This window comes from Coregonus clupeaformis, chromosome 9 (assembly GCF_020615455.1).
Source record: "Coregonus clupeaformis isolate EN_2021a chromosome 9, ASM2061545v1, whole genome shotgun sequence".
In the NCBI taxonomy this organism is placed as follows: domain Eukaryota; kingdom Metazoa; phylum Chordata; class Actinopteri; order Salmoniformes; family Salmonidae; genus Coregonus; species Coregonus clupeaformis.
The window spans coordinates 18,415,094-18,433,099 of NC_059200.1; positions in this window are offsets into that span (position 1 = coordinate 18,415,094).

Here is an 18,006-nt window from a genome sequence, read left to right on the forward strand (position 1 = left end):
TTAGACCTGCCATTTATTTGAAACAGGCGTTTATTTGCTGAAATGTGTGCCGATGCCCAGCTATCAAAAGGGACAGGCGTCTATTTGAGACTCAGCGTTTAATTGAAGTTTTACGGTATACTATCCTATATATCTAAAATACTTGATGTATGAATTGGATATTAATATCAGCTATTTACAGATACAGATATACAATTCACTGATTACAGATAATGAAAAGAGATGGAAAGAGACAGTGGAGAAAAACCCTCTGCATGTGTTTGCCTTCAGTGGACCTGTCTATCTGGCTGTGGATACCTTTCTGCTCCTAGGGTGAGAACACGGCCCAGTTCAACTACACTCTTAGAAAAAAAGGCGCTATCTAGAACCTTAAAGGGTTCTTAGGCTGTCCCCATAGGATAACCCTTTTTGGTTGCAGGTAGAACCCTTTTGGTTCCAGGTAGAACCCTTTTGGGTTCCATGTAGAACCGTTTCTAATGAGGGTTCTACATGGAAACCAAAATGGTTCTACCTGGAACCAAAAAGGGTTCTCCTATGGGGACAGCTGAAGAACCCTTTTGGAACCCTTTTTTCTAAAAGTGTACTGCATCCTTGCATCATTCCTTCCTCATCTTCCTTGAAGTAATCACTGATCTCTGCACCTGTCTGGTCTGTGTCCCAGGGGTCTTCTGAGTGCAAGGTCCCTGCTGGGGTCCATCCAGAGAGCGGAGGACAAACTGAGTCCAGGTCTGGTGGCCAACTTCCTCTTCAAGAGGTTTAAAAGGTAGATCCATCACTCCTCAACCGTTATTTAACCGGGAGAGACGCTCAAAGCTAAGTGTAAGGGTGACCTGGATCTGTTTCTAGAACCGTGCTTTTCTTTACTGATCATTATTGATCTGTTATTGTCCCTCCCTCCCAGAGTCCAGCCGCTGCACCTCTTCATCGTGTGTCTCGCTATCGGCCTCTTCTCTGTGGTCCAGAGAGGTGCATTCTGGTTCATCGCCGAGGACGAGATCAGCAACTGTAAAAAGTACTGGTGGTCCAACCTGCTACTGGTCAACAACCTATTGACCATCACCGACATAGTGAGAATAACCCTAACCCCTGACCCTAACCACTACCCTAACCCTAAACCTACAGCTAACCTTACCCCTAACCCTAGCTTACTACTGGTCAACAACCTCTTCACCATCATTGACATAGTGAGCCTTTTAGATAACCTGTAACTGTCCTTTCCTTAGCGGTAGTAGTACTACACTGACATGTTTGGACTGGTAGTAGCCACTACACTACAATACAACTTTATTCATCCCTGAGGGGCAATTCGTTCAGGGCTGACAGGGTGCTTCAGACAGGACAAACACACACAGACAGACAGCAAAAATAAAAAATAAAATCTATGACTGTTGGTTATAACTGAGATAATGTAGAGGTCATCTGTCATTATCTATGACTGTTGGTTATGACTGAGATAATGTAGAGGTCATCTGTCATTATCTATGACTGTTGGTTATGACTGAGATAATGTAGAGGTCATCTGTCATAATCTATGACTGTTGGTTATGACTGAGATAATGTAGAGGTCATCTGTCATTATCTATGACTGTTGGTTATGACTGAGATAATGTAGAGGTCATCTGTCATTATCTATGACTGTTGGTTATGACTGAGATAATGTAGAGGTCATCTGTCATCATCTATGACTTTTGGTTATGACTGAGATAACGTAGAGGTCATCTGTCATAATCTATGACTGTTGGTTATGACTGAGATAATGTAGAGGTCATCTGTCATTATCTATGACTGTTGGTTATGACTGAGATAATGTAGAGGTCATCTGTCTCCACAGTGTGCTCCATGGACCTGGTATCTGTCCCTGGATTTCCAGTTCTATGCAACAACCCCCCTGCTCATCTACCTCTATAGACTGTAAGTAATTCACACTGCAAAATGGCTATTATAATATATCTTTCTCAATAAATTAATAGTCACAAATGCCCTTCTCGCTCTTGTCTTTCAGGAACAAAGGTGTTCTGGTTGGCGTGGCTTCAGCTCTGCTGTTTCTTTCCAGTCTGACCAGTGCTTTACTCACTGCCCTCCTGCACCTCCCAGTTCACCAGCCTACCACACTGTAAGTTACCCAGCCTACCACACTGTAAATTACCCAGCCTACCACACTGTAAGTTACCCAGCCTACCACACTGTAAGTTACCCAGCCTACCACACTGTAAGTTACCCAGCCTACCACACTGTAAGTTACCCAGACTACCACACTGTAAGTTCACCAGCCTACCACACTGTAAGTTACCCAGCCTACCACACTGTAAGTTTAACTGGTAACACTTTAACCAAATTATAAAGACATAATGAAGCCTTCATTGACCCATTATAATGACCTACAGAAATCATTAACACATGATTTATAAGAAAATGTAAAAATATATTAACTCAAACCAGATCAACTGTTACAGATATGAATCACCCAAAATGTCCAGTATAATGTATTCTGCTCCATTCCAACATTACCGTTGTTGTTTATGTTGTATATGGTCCAGAAAATATGAACGCTACTTCCAGTATTACTACAATAAACCGTACACCAGATACGGGCCCTACCTGATTGGGATCCTGGCAGGGATAAGCATGACGACTAAGAAAGGCCACCTTTTAAAACATCAGGTAATAACATGAAACAACTGAATAACTTTTGCCTGCTTTACACTCAGTGAACTCAGTTGACCTACCTTTACAATTTTGTGAACAGGGTTTACCCACTTTTTAACGCTACATAAGCGTTTGTTTTCTCTGCATAAAGGTTTACCTACCTGTGTTTCTTAACACTACATTTCTGTTTTTGTTTCAATAATGTATCCCTCTCCTCTGCTGTGTATGTGTAACAAACTCAGTGGCAGGCTGCAGTAGGTTGGTTCTGCTGCCTGTCAGTTATGGCAGTGTTGGTAGGACTGGCCTATGTCCTCCGGGATGTCCCACCCCAGCCGTCTGCTCCTCACGCCCTCTACCAGGGGATCCATCGCTCCCTCTGGGCCCTGGCCGTGGCTTGGATCATTCTGGCCTGTGAGGAGGGATACGGAGGTGAGACCTGAGCACTGACACCTCCACCTACCACAAAGACACATACATACTCTACTGAATAGACCTAGGGCTAGGAGTCTTTGATGACCATTTGATCTGACCGGTAAAAATCTGGGCCCTAGTCATTTGCTATATTAGAGTCTTAGTTACATATTTGAGCAAAGGATCAACGTTTTTCCTCATGTGGTCAGGAAAAATCCATGGCCCTAAAACAAACCCAGTCTTCAGTAACTGCCCAGTCTTCAGTAACTGCCCTGTCTTCAGTAACTTCCCAGTCTTCAGTAACTGCCCAGTCTTCAGTAACTGCCCAGTCTTCAGTAACTGCCCTATCTTCAGTAACTGCCCAGTCTTCAGTAACTGCCCAGTCTTCAGTAACTGCCCTGTCTTCAGTAACTGCCCAGTCTTCAGTAACTGCCCTGTCTTCAGTAACTGCCCAGTATTCAGTAACTGCCCAGTCTTCAGTAACTGCCCAGTCTTCAGTAACTTCCCAGTCTTCAGTAACTGCCCAGTCTTCAGTAACTGCCCAGTCTTCAGTAACTGCCCTGTCTTCAGTAACTGCCCAGTATTCAGTAACTGCCCTGTCTTCAGTAACTTCCCAGTCTTCAGTAACTGCCCAGTCTTCAGTAACTGCCCTGTCTTCAGTAACTGCCCTGTCTTCAGTAACTGCCCAGTCTTCAGTAACTGCCCTGTCTTCAGTAACTGCCCAGTCTTCAGTAACTGCCCAGTCTTCAGTAACTGCCCTGTCTTCAGTAACTGCCCAGTCTTCAGTAACTGCCCTGTCTTCAGTAACTGCCCAGTCTTCAGTAACTGCCCAATCTTCAGTAACTGCCCAGTCTTCAGTAACTGCCCAGTATTCAGTAACTGCCCAGTCTTCAGTAACTGCCCAATCTTCAGTAACTGCCCAGTCTTCAGTAACTGCCCAGTCTTCAGTAACTGCCCAGTCTTCAGTAACTGCCCTGTCTTCAGTAACTGCCCTGTCTTCAGTAACTGCCCAATCTTCAGTAACTGCCCAGTCTTCAGTAACTGCCCAGTCTTCAGTAACTGCCCAGTCTTCAGTAACTGCCCAGTCTTCAGTAACTGCCCAGTCTTCAGTAACTGCCCAGTCTTCAGTAACTGCCCTGTCTTCAGTAACTGCCCTGTCTTCAGTAACTGCCCTGTCTTCAGTAACTGCCCTGTCTTCAGTAACTGCCCTGTCTTCAGTAACTGCCCTGTGTCTCTGACGGTCTCTCACATCATATATTCTGTCCCTCTCTCTCTCTCCAGGATTCATTGATAACCTCCTGTCACTAAATCTGTGGGTTCCTCTGTCCAACATCAGCTTTGCCTGTTACCTGATCCATCCTATTCTTATTATACTGTACAACGGCAAGCAGGAGACTCCTATACACTACACAGACATGAACTTTGTGAGTATTTCACACAGTAGTAACCTACTCCCAGATAAGTGGCTGCTGCATAGCCAACTTCTATGGTTGTTATCATGCCCAAAATAGAATATTATGCTTGAAATTGTTAGATATTACTTGTTAGATATTACTGCACTGTCGGAGCTAGAAGCACAAGCATTTCGCTACACCCGCTATAACATCTGCTAAACACGTGTATGTGACAAATAACATTTGATTTGATTTGATTTGAAGGAGATGAATCTTCCTGGGAATGATGTGTTGTTTTCCTTTGTTTTCTTCACCTCCTCAGTTCTATCTGTTCCTGGGTCACATGATTCTGACGGTGGTGATTGGCTATGTGCTGACCGTGTTGGTGGAGAAGCCCTACCTCTTCCTCAGGGGCAGTAAGGCTTAAGGACATGACCCCCCAGACCGTCCTCCCTAGGATATGACCCCCCAGACCGTCCTCCCTAGGACATGACCCCTAGAACCCCCTCCCTAGGACATGACCCCCCTCCCTAGGACATGACCCCTAGACCCCCCTCCCTAGGACATGACCCCTAGTCCCCCTCCCTAGGACATGACCCCTAGACCCCCCTCCCTAGGACATGACCCCTAGACCCCCCTCCCTAGGACATGACCCCCTCCCTAGGACATGACCCCTAGACCCCCCTCCCTAGGACATGACCCCCCTCCCTAGGACATGACCCCTAGATCCCCCTCCCTAGGACATGACCCCTAGACCCCCTCCCTAGGACATGACCCCCTCCCTAGGACATGACCCCTAGACCCCCCTCCCTAGGACATGACCCCCCTCCCTAGGACATGACCCCTAGACCCCCCTCCCTAGGACATGACCCCTAGACCCCCCTCCCTAGGACATGACCTCCTAGACCCCCCCTCCCTAGGACATGATCCCCCCTCCCTAGGACATGACCCCTAGACCCCCCTCCCTAGGACATGACCCCTAGACCCCCCTCCCTAGGACATGACCCCTAGACCCCCCTCCCTAGGACATGACCCCCCTCCCTAGGACATGACCCCTAGACCCCCCCTCCCTAGGACATGACCCCTAGACCCCCCTCCCTAGGACATGACCTCCTAGACCCCCCTCCCTAGGACATGACCCCCCTCCCTAGGACATGACCCCTAGACCCCCCTGCCTAGGACATGACCCCCCTCCCTAGGACATGACCCCTAGACCCCCCTGCCTAGGACATGATCCCTAGACCCCCCTCCCTAGGACATGACCACCTAGACCCCCCTCCCTAGGACATGACCCCTAGACCCCCCTCCCTAGGACATGACCCCTAGACCCCCCTCCCTAGGACATGACCTCCTAGACCCCCCTCCCTAGGACATGACCCCTAGCCCCCCTGCCTAGGACATGACCCCCCTCCCTAGGACATGACCCCTAGACCCCCCTGCCTAGGACATGATCCCTAGACCCCCCTCCCTAGGACATGACCACCTAGACCCCCTCCCTAGGACATGACCCCTAGACCCCCCTCCCTAGGACATGACCCCTAGACCGCCCTCCCTAGGACATGACCTCCTAGACCCCCTCCCTAGGACATGACCCCTTAGACCGTCCTCCCTAGGACATGACCACCTAGACCTCCTCCCTAGGACATGACCCCTAGACCCCCCTCCCTAGGACATGACCCCCTAGACCCCCCTCCCTAGGACATGACCCCTAGACCCCCCTCCCTAGGACATGACCCCTAGACCCCCTCCCTAGGACATGACCCCTAGACCCCCCTCCCTAGGACATGACCTCCTAGACCCCCCTCCCTAGGACATGACCCCTAGACCCCCTCCCTAGGACATGACCCCTAGACCCCCTCCCTAGGACATGACCTCCTAGACCCCCCTCCCTAGGACATGATCCCCCTCCCTAGGACATGACCCCTAGACCCCCCTCCCTAGGACATGACCCCTAGACCCCCCTCCCTAGGACATGACCCCTAGACCCCCCTCCCTAGGACATGACCCCCCTCCCTAGGACATGACCCCTAGACCCCCCTCCCTAGGACATGACCCCTAGACCCCCCTCCCTAGGACATGACCTCCTAGACCCCCCTCCCTAGGACATGACCCCAGGACATGACCCCTAGACCCCCCTGCCTAGGACATGACCCCCCTCCCTAGGACATGACCCCTAGACCCCCCTGCCTAGGACATGATCCCTAGACCCCCTCCCTAGGACATGACCTCCTAGACCCCCCTCCCTAGGACATGACCCCTAGACCCCCCTCCCTAGGACATGACCCCTAGACCCCCCTCCCTAGGACATGACCTCCTAGACCCCCCTCCCTAGGACATGACCCCTAGACCCCCCTGCCTAGGACATGACCCCCCCTCCCTAGGACATGACCCCTAGACCCCCCTCCCTAGGACATGACCTCCTAGACCCCCCTCCCTAGGACATGACCCCTAGACCCCCCTCCCTAGGACATTACCTCCTAGACCCCCCTCCCTAGGACATGACCTCCTAGACCCCCCCTGCCTAGGACATGACCCCTAGACCCCCCTCCCTAGGACATGACCTCCTAGACCCCCCTCCCTAGGACATGACCTCCTAGACCCCCCTGCCTAGGCACGCCTGTAGATCTGAAAGGATTGGATAGCTGTGAACAGTATGGCCATAAATTAAAGGAATGATGTATGGGCTGATTTATAAAGATGACTGTATTCACTGTAAGATGTGAGGTGTAAACGATTGTATAATTTGTCACGTATAAAACTGAAACACAGAGTCTGAAAAGAGTGGTATGTTAGAATGTAATACTATTTCTATGGTTCGAATGTTTTACCCTGACTGTAGTATTAGGGTACGATGTTACTTGTAAAGCCAAGCAGTATATCACAGGAGTGGGTTAATAGAGAATTGTTTGTGGGTCTCTCATACACCATGGCCTTTACCACTGTCTGCATGACCCCAAAATCTAACTTATGTCACTGTAATCAACCGATTGCTGACACAAATTAATACTTTTCACACTTAGGACTAATTTCTCCTGATTGAAGAGGTCAGATTCTTAAGTACAATTAGTGTATAATTATCTCCATCCAATTTCATAATTTAACTTTTTGAAAGGTTAACGTCAGTGGCACTCACAGTCAGTGGTGATTTTAGCATGTCAATCAGGGTGGGGCAAACTCCCCCAAAAATGTTTGGATGCATGCCAGCAAAGCCACTACACTACACAACACAACACAAAATAATACATTAATTGCACTATAACGGTGACAAACGGTGCCCACAAACTGTCAGGGCCGCCATAAAGCTGTCCCAACAGCAGAGCTTTCTTTTCAGCACCATGGAGTGAATCCTTACCACTGCTACACCTGGCTATCAGCAGAGCCTTGTCTGGCAGCGAAACAGTTCATTCAGCCTCATTTACTGCCTTTTTAAAAAACATAGCTGATATGGCTGACTTGCTTATACAAATGTGGTTTCTACTGACAATTGAGATGTACAAACTATGGCATAAGGGGACGACGAGCGGATGAGAGGCAATCCGTAATTTCGATTAAGACATTAATGAGCGAGCTAGGACGGACGTAGTCAATATAACTATTTGTTCAGCACTTTTGAAATGTACAGCAACAGAATTCAGAACATGGGCCGTTCTTACAGTGTTCTCCCTGTACACCCAAGTCAGAACCGTTGGATAAATAAAGGGGGCATATAAGCAGACAATGAAAGCTCTTACAATATTCGATGATTACATTTCTCTATAACAGGTTATAGGCTACATGTGCACCACCAAGTCAGAACAGTAGGCTACGTTATGAGGGGGAAAGGAACCAAATTATTAGGGTGAGGCACATGGGCTACTAACAGCTTACTACACAACATACACTTAGTTTTACTTTCTTAGCTACAGTATACATATTCCCTGGCATATTACATCATTTATACAGCAGCATACAATACATTTTTGGACTCACCTTGTTGTGCTCACTTGAACAGGAAGGTGGCGTGTCATCAAACTTTGTCATCAAAGTCTGCCATTCTCTGGATTTATGGTGCTTTCAAGACAACTGGGAACTCGAAAAAAAAACAATGTTGAATCATGACGTAAGTGAATTTCAGGTTGGAGCTCTAGAAAGAGGCCAGAGTTCCCGACTTGGAAATTCCGAGTTGGATGACCGTTCAAAACGTATTTTCATAGTCGGAGCTTGTTATTTTCAGAGTTCCCAGTTGTTTTGAACTCACTGAAGTCTGAGATTTCCCAGTTCTGAGTTTCCAGTTGTTTTGAACATGGCAGAAGTCATGCTGGATTAATAGCATGGCCAATGTATCCAACCTTTTCTGGCCCATGGTGTTGAATGTTTATCATTTTAAGCTTGGAAAAGAGACCCTTAAACCCAGACTTGGGACAACACATCCACTCCACTGAATAGCAAGCTAGTGATTGCTTTGCAATGCTTGCAGTTAGCCACTGATTCCTTCCAAACCACTCATTGTTGAATTTGCGATTTCCAACTTGTTGTGTAATGTTTATGTCCAATGGCCGATGAGCACTGATACGTTTTATCTATAATTTATCTTCATATTACAAGGATTGAAAAGGATTTGCCAGTAAATTGTTGACTTGATTCATGATGATGACTGCTTGTCTAGCTTGCTAGCTAAGATGTTGAAAGTATGATATTGGCATGATCAGTCCAATCAACGCTACGGTAGCTATAACGTGATTTGACGTGGCCAAGGACCTTGAGCCTTCTTGGATGGGCACTTCTAATGTAACTCTACGGCAGCACCCAAGGGGCTTGTATTTTTCGAGCTCTCCCCGTAGATTTTGCGGTGATGTAGTGTCCCCATGAGTGACAGAACACTGAGCCAATCATGGCGCAACTAGAGAACATTACCAACCCCTACGCTCCGTATTTTCTCCTGGCTGCCCCACCACCACAGAAAGCACTGAGCTAGGCTGAAACACCTGCATTATGGAGCTGCCTCTCTCAATAAAGCAAAAAAGAGACCATGTTTGTCTGTGGCTTTATTAACTCAATTATATATTTTTTTTTACATTGTTTGCGAACGGACATGTGACAGGTATTTATTATTTATATGTATATTATTTATTTTTTAGCTAAACAGTGAGCCCCACCTGCCCTGAATGACCTAACCTACTGTACATGTAGTTCCACTGAGGACCAAGACATGTTAAGGTGAAGAATGGGGTCCTCTAGTGGTCAGTGTGAGGAATGACAGGCGACTATATAAAGCCCGTGAGTCAGTAGGCTACCTGAGTATGTGATTATCCCGACCACTAGAGAATGGCAAAGAGAGAGAGAGTGGTAAAGAGAGCGAGTGAAAAGTTAGTGGTCATACGCACATCCTTAAAAAAACGCATGTGCTGGGCTAATAAATCATACCTGTAAAGAACAGGAAGGCCCGCACACTGTTTATGCTCCCAAATCACAGCTTTATTGACAACGTTTCGATCTGAAACGGATCTTCGTCAGGTCAAACAGACTGAGTACTCACATTCCAAAAGAGAGAGAGTGACTAATCAGGGTCTTCCATCAGTAGATACTCAGTAGGTCATCATGACGCGAGCATGCAAGGCAGAGCTCTTCTAGCGCTAGACTTACGACTGATGCTCTATAATTGGGGAATTGATGTCTAACATTTTAGGCTACTTGCTGGGAAATGGGCGTTAGTGCTTCGTGGTGTCACATTTAAGATCCCCTCCTACCCGTCACAGAAAGCCAGCCACTGCCAGTCACTATGTGCATCAATATGGTGACTTATTGCAGGGAGTAATATTCTGGAAATTCTGTCTGTTGGTATGTGTCGTAGTAAATATAAAATGTTATAGCTTGGTCTGACTAAAATGTTGTGCATGACCCATTTTGTGTTAGGAGCTTGTTTTCAATCAATGCTGTTCCTATGCAAGAACAATGGACAGAGGACCATATCTTGTCAAGGACAACACCCACGCCACAGGCCACAATCACTGTTGCTCCCCACGAGTTTCCCTTGAGACATACACACACTCATTCTCATGCCTCACGAGTTCTTTGACACACACAGACATTTCTTTGTGGACGCACACACCAACTCCACTTCTTTCTACTGGTCGGGTGCCAAGGGCAGAGGACTCTGCCGTGCACCAATGGGGCTTCTGCTCTGGACAGAGCAGACCCGCCTCCTACGCCTCGGGAACCAATCAAGGGACTAGAAGAAGGACCCCTTCCTTTATGTTAGATTGTATAAAGTAATGCTGTAAACTCTGTTTTTTATCCTTCTCAGCTGACACTATTAGCGTGGCATATGATTAGGTCCATGCATGTTAATTAGCAGGATCCCATGCATGTAGCTTGAGCAGTACCAGCTATCTCTGTGTTTAATAAACTGCCTTTTGCTTAAGCAAATTCCTCTCCGTCTAGCGTCGTTGGTTTTGTACTTCCTCTCCATATTATGGTTTCACCAACATATGTGAGGTACTGGTGTATGGCTCCTATTAGCTTGTTACCCTCAGGTAAAGAGAAGTGTATGTGTTTATTTAACCATTATTTAACAAGGTTAGTCAGTTAAGAATACTTTCTAAATGACATTGGCAGCCTGGCATCTGTCCTGTCTGCTTCTATAGTTCTTAAACGTTTCCTTGGACGGTTTGACAGTGGTTCTAAGATTCATTTGAGTGCATTTATTTCTATTCAGTGGGATTATGAGGTTAATAGTCTGTCACAAGACACTATGTTACTGTAAACCCTATGATGCTCCGATTCCAGAGTTACGCCACACATCTGAACTCTGGCGCGGTGGCAAAGGGAAAATACCCCCTGTGTGCATCTGACTGACGTCCGTGTACCAGGAAGTCAGTCAGGAGTGAAGAGCTGAGCTGCCTTTCGTGTGTAACACCATTATCCACCTGGCCTGCCCTAGGAGTCACAACAGGCTAGCAGGCTAGCAGGATGGTGGTGGGAGGGATGGGCCGTCCGGGCACTGAGTCTTAGCTGCAACAACACGTTTTAAATATAACTGCCTTTGGAAAGCTGACACCAACCCTCCGCATTGTCTCTGACACCGACTCCTAGAGATGATAAGATTTAGGCTGGGACTGAAGGAGGATATCGTTCACAGTGTAGGAGCTCAACAACAACAAATGATCTGCCATGGGCTATTGCACTTACAGGGCTGTCAAAGTGGTGTTACAAAGTAGCCATGACATGTTGAGGCCCACAACATTGAGACAACATTGTGTGATGGTTGTGTGTTTTCTGGGTCTTTCGTGGGTCTAAAGCACAGCTACAGTATACTCCACAGATATAGCCTCTAACAAGAACATGATCCTGAAGAGCATTGTAGCATTAATTGCAACCACCATAGCATACAACACAGTGCAGTATGTCACGTTCACAATCTGAATGCAGCCCTCTGATGCAACCAAGGTGCATGAACAGTGGAGAAGACTGAAGATACGTCCATGCTTTCTCTCTGCACTGATCTGACCTCTGACCTCCTGTTTGTTTTCATTCAACCACACCCCCCTGCAGCTGCTCACCAACTGAATATTCCTCAAAGAGATCTTTAATGGCCTTCTAGAAAGCCAGAAAGCTGAGTGTCACATACAGCCTCCTCCCTCCTGTAGACAGGAACACATACAGCCTCCTCCCTCCTGTAGACCGGAACACATACAGCCTCCTCCCTCCTGTAGACAGGAACACATACAGCCTCCTCCCTCCTGTAGACAGGAACACATACAGCCTCCTCCCTCCTGTAGACCGGAACACATACAGCCTCCTCCCTCCTGTAGACAGGAACACATACAGCCTCCTCCCTCCTGTAGACAGGAACACATACAGCCTCCTCCCTCCTGTAGACAGGAACACATACAGCCTCCTCCCTCCTGTAGACAGGAACACATACAGCCTCCTCCCTCCTGTAGACAGGAACACATACAGCCTCCTCCCTCCTGTAGACGGGAACACATACAGCCTCCTCCCTCCTGTAGACAGAAACACATACAGCCTCCTCCCTCCTGTAGACAGGAACACATACAGCCTCCTCCCTCCTGTAGACAGGAACACATACAGCCTCCTCCCTCCTGTAGACAGGAACACATACAGCCTCCTCCCTCCTGTAGACAGGAACACATACAGCCTCCTCCCTCCTGTAGACAGGAACACATACAGCCTCCTCCCTCCTGTAGACAGGAACACATACAGCCTCCTCCCTCCTGTAGACAGGAACACATACAGCCTCCTCCCTCATGTAGACAGGAACACATACAGCCTCCTCCCTCCTGGAGACAGGAACACATACAGCCTCCTCCCTCCTGTAGACAGGAACACATACAGCCTCCTCCCTCCTGTAGACAGGAACACATACAGCCTCCTCCCTCCTGTAGACCGGAAACACATACAGCCTCCTCCCTCCTGTAGACAGGAACACATACAGCCTTCCTCCCTCCTGTAGACCGGAACACATACAGCCTCCTCCCTCCTGTAGACAGGAACACATACAGCCTCCTCCCTCCTGTAGACCGGAACACATACAGCCTTCCTCCCTCCTGTAGACAGGAAGCATTAAAAGACTCAGGAATAATGAAATACTTGCATGTGATAAACTGGTATTTGGTGACTCAGTGAAGTACATCCCAAAAGTAGGAGGGTTTGTTTAACTCACGGGATGTCCTGAGCTCTGTGTACCGTGGTCCGAGGGACCCGGAAGAGGCTGAGGGGTTCGACTGGACAGTACTTCACACCCGCTAGAGCACCAGATTCACAGTGTTTAATAGTCACATGTACAGGGCTGCAGGTGTCATTGCAGGGTACAGTGAACATCTTAGGCTTCGAGCTTCAACGTGCAGTTGGCGTGAAATAAAAGAATTGAAAATGGTAATAAAAAACAAATATACTTCTCCCATGGGCAAAGAAACTCAAGGGGTGATGATATTAATGAACAGTTCATTTCGATCCGAATGTGCAAATTGTCCAAACAGATCCGCAAGGTAGATGGATGATTTTAAATATGTTATTGGACCATAAACAGATATGGCTCATTAACCTTTACGGACCAAATAATGATGATCCACACTTCTTTGACAATATATATAATAAATGATCAACCCTGCAAGCAATATAAGACTCTATTATTATGGTGGGAGATTATAATACCGTTTTAAAAAGCTCAATGGACCGTAAAGGAAATCACACTACAAACTATCACCCTCATGCTCTTAAGGAAATCATTAATGTAATGGTACATTAGAACTAGTAGATATATGGAGGCTTAAATATCCTGATCTAGTGAGATATACATGGCGGAGACTCAATCAAGCTAGTCGTCTTGACTTCTTTCTTATGTCATTCTCGTTGGCACCAAAAGTTTAAAAAGTGTTGATAGGGGACAGAATGCGGTCGGACCATCATATAATTGGCATATACATTACTCTGACTGAATTTCCACGTGGGTGAGGATATTGGAAATTTAATCAAAGCCTATTGGATGATAACTTGTTTTTAACTAGGACAGAGGAATTTTAAACTGATTTTTTCTGACATAACATAGGTGCAGCAAATCCCCTTAATGTATAGGACACTTTTAAATGTGCCTTTAGAGGCCATTCAATTCAGTACTCATCTCGAAAACAAAAGCAATTTAGGTCAAAAGAGTCCTCACTAACAAAGGAAATAGAAGGTCTAACAGAACAGATAGATAGCAATAAAAACTGTAACATAGAGGCTCAGAATAAAGTAGAGGAAAAACAAAAAGAAATGGAGAAACTTATTCAAGAAAGATCAAGTGTAAAAAATGTTTAAAAAAGGTATAATCTTCGTAAATTATATCATAGGTAGGACTGGTGGAGTTATGTCGCACATGCAGCTAACAAAAACATATGGAAATGTCTGCTCTACCCAAAATTACAACCAAATAATTGCAGCCTTACCGCAAAAATTGAAAAGTAAAGTGGAAGGGGGAAAAAGTAAGGAACTTGTCTGTCAGCTTTGCATTAAAGAACATAATTGGTTAAAGAAAATTGTGATAAATAAAAAAGTATACCCGTTTCATTTAAGGACCAAACGATTGACAGCCGTCCCATATAGATTGCAAAATAGTTGGGAAGAGATTTTTGACATACCGATTCCATGGCATAGTGTTTATGAACTGATACGCAAAACAACGCCGGATTCAAAACTTAGAATTTTTCAATTTAAAGTATTATACAAAATTATTGCTTCCAATAGAATGTTATTTACATGGGGGATACAATCTTCCCAGCTCTGCAGATTTTGCTGTCCATTTGTAGCTTGTTTTTGGACACATGTCCAAGAATGGCTGGCTGAAGGATTGCAATATTTACCTGGAGCTAACCCTGCAGATAGCACTACTGAGTGATCTGAAAAGTCATAGTCAATCGATCAATAATATAATAATACTTTTAGCAAAAATGTTTATTTTCAATTTACAATCTGTAGAAACAATGAGAATAGAAGTATTCAGAACTTTTGTGAAACATCACAGTACAGTTGAAAAATATATGGCAAATAGAAATCTAATATGGATGGTGTTAAGAGATAGATGGGAGGTGTTGAATGGAGCTGAAGGATGGGACTAATAACAACTAACAACAACTAATAACAACAAGTTAACTATTGTAAAGCATACGGTGTCCATAATAAGTATATAGGTTATAGGTTGAGAGCTTTTGTGAAAGAGCACAGTTAGAAATATATGGCATATAGAAGCAAACTGGATGGACATCATTGTCACGATCGTCGTAATGAACAGACCAAGGCGCAGCGTGATGAACGAACATGTTTAACTTTATTATCTTTAGTGATAATAGAACACAATCAACAAAACAAGAAACGACTCGTGAAGTCCACGGTAACAATGACCGAACACGGAACAAGAACCCACAAACACAAAGGGAAAATAGACAGTATAAATATGGCTCCCAATCAGAGACAACCAACGACAGCTGACACTCGTTGCCTCTGATTGGGAGTCACTCTAGCCAACATAGAAATAAACACAACAGAATACCAACATAGAAATAAACACATAGAATGAACACACCCTGGCTCAACATATAGAGTCCCAGAGCCAGGGTGTGACAATCATGAAAATGATCAGAGAGGTTGAGAGTAGAAGAAGTTCAGGAGTAAAAACAAACTAAATGGAATTATTGTAAAATTGACTGTGTCCATAAAATGTATATAGTATGTATAAGCTGGAAGTAGAGGCCTAAGCGTTGTTGTTCACTAGTTTACTACAATTAGGGAAGGGGTGGTGGGGTTGGAAAGTAATAAAGGGAAATATATTTTTTTAAAGGATATGTATATATATATATGTTTATGTATTTATAAGTATGTATATATGTATGTGTATGTATATATACTTTTTTTTGCGAGAAAAACAAAACAAATGGGGGATTGGAAGTGATGCAGACAATTACATTGATGGAAGTTACAATCTATCTGCAATATTAAAGCTGATCTACCCCCCAAAAATAAAATAAATAAAATAAAAGATAAATAAATAAAAAACATGACTAAATAAACAAAACAAAAATCAAAAATAACAATAGAAATAGCACTGTATACATAATAAGAACAGTGGCAGTGATGAATAAATACATGTCCATTGGGGTGGAGGCAGAGTAAAGACTGGGTGGGGTGGGGTGGAATGACCATAGGGGTGGAGGCAGAGTAAAGACTGGGGGGTGGGGAGGAATGACCATAGGGGTGGAGGCAGAGTAAAGACTGGGGGGGTGGGGTGGAATGACCATAGGGGTGGAGGCAGAGTAAAGACTGAGGGGGTGGGGTGGAATGACCATAGGGGTGGAGGCAGAGTAAAGACTGGGGGGGTGGGGTGGAATGACCATAGGGGTGGAGGCAGAGTAAAGACTGGGGGGGGTGGAATGACCATAGGGGTGGAGGCAGAGTAAAGACTGGGGGGTGGGGTGGAATGACCATAGGGGTGGAGGCAGAGTAAAGACTGGGGGGGGTGGAATGACCATAGGGGTGGAGGCAGAGTAAAGACTGAGGGGTGGGGTGGAATGACCATAGGGGTGGAGGCAGAGTAAAGACTGGGGGGTGGGGTGGAATGACCATAGGGGTAGAGGCAGAGTAAAGACTGAGGGGGTGGGGTGGAATGACCATAGGGGTGGAGGCAGAGTAAAGACTGGGGGGGTGGAATGACCATAGGGGTGGAGGCAGAGTAAAGACTGGGGGGGGGTGGAATGACCATAGGGGTGGAGGCAGAGTAAAGACTGGGGGGGTGGGGTGGAATGACCATAGGGGTAGAGGCAGAGTAAAGACTGAGGGGGTGGGGTGGAATGTCCATTGGGGTGGAGGCAGAGTAAAGACTGGGGGGGTGGGGTGGAATGACCATAGGGGGTGGAGGCAGAGTAAAGACTGGGGGGGTGGGGTGGAATGACCATAGGGGTGGAGGCAGAGTAAAGACTGGGGGGGGGGGGTGGAATGACCATAGGGGTAGAGGCAGAGTAAAGACTGGGGGGGTGGGGTGGAATGACCATAGGGGTGGAGGCAGAGTAAAGACTGGGGGGGGTGGAATGACCATAGGGGGTGGAGGCAGAGTAAAGACTGGGGGGGGGGTGGAATGACCATAGGGGTGGAGGCAGAGTAAAGACTGGGGGGGTGGGGTGGAATGACCATTGGGGTGGAGGCAGAGTAAAGACTGGGGGGTGGGGGTGGAATGACCATAGGGGTGGAGGCAGAGTAAAGACTGGGGGGTGGAATGACCATAGGGGGTGGAGGCAGAGTAAAGACTGGGGGGGTGGGGTGGAATGACCATTGGGGTGGAGGCAGAGTAAAGACTGGGGGGGTGGAATGACCATAGGGGGAGTAGCACATGATCACTGAGTGAAATAAAAACAAAAAAGTTATAATATACAAATTAACAACTGCAACATTGATTAATGTCGTTGAGTAAAAGTCCATGGGGGGTTTCCATAGGGGGAGTAGCGGGTAAGGTTGAGGTGTGTGTGGGGGGGATAGCTGACTAGTGGTGGCTATTCAGCAGCCTGAAGGTCTGAGGGTAGAAACTATTGGCCGGTCTGTTAGTTTTTGCCATGATGCTCCTGTACTGCCCAGCTTCTGAGTGATTGAAGCGGGAGAACAGGGCATGACTTGGGTGGCTGGGGTCCCTGATGATCTTCTTGGCCTTCCTGTGACACCTGGTGTTGTAGGTGTCCTGTAGGGCAGGCAGTGTGCACCCAATGGAGCGTTCGGCTGCACGTATCACCCTCTGAAGAGGCTTGCGGTCCGCGGCGGTGCAGTTGCCGTACCAGGCTGTGATGCAGTCCGACAGTATGCTCTCGATGGGGCTCCTGTAGAACACTGAGGGCCCTCGGGACAGGCCGGATTTCTTCAGCATCCTGAGGTTGAATAGTTGCTGTCGTGCCTTCTTTACTACGGTGTCCATGTGGTTAGACCATTTCAGCTTCTCTGAGATGTGTACGCCGAGGAATTGGAAGTTATTGACCATGAGGATGGGGGCGTGTCCAGCCTGGTTCCTCCTGAAGTCCACAATCACCTCCTTTGTTTTGCT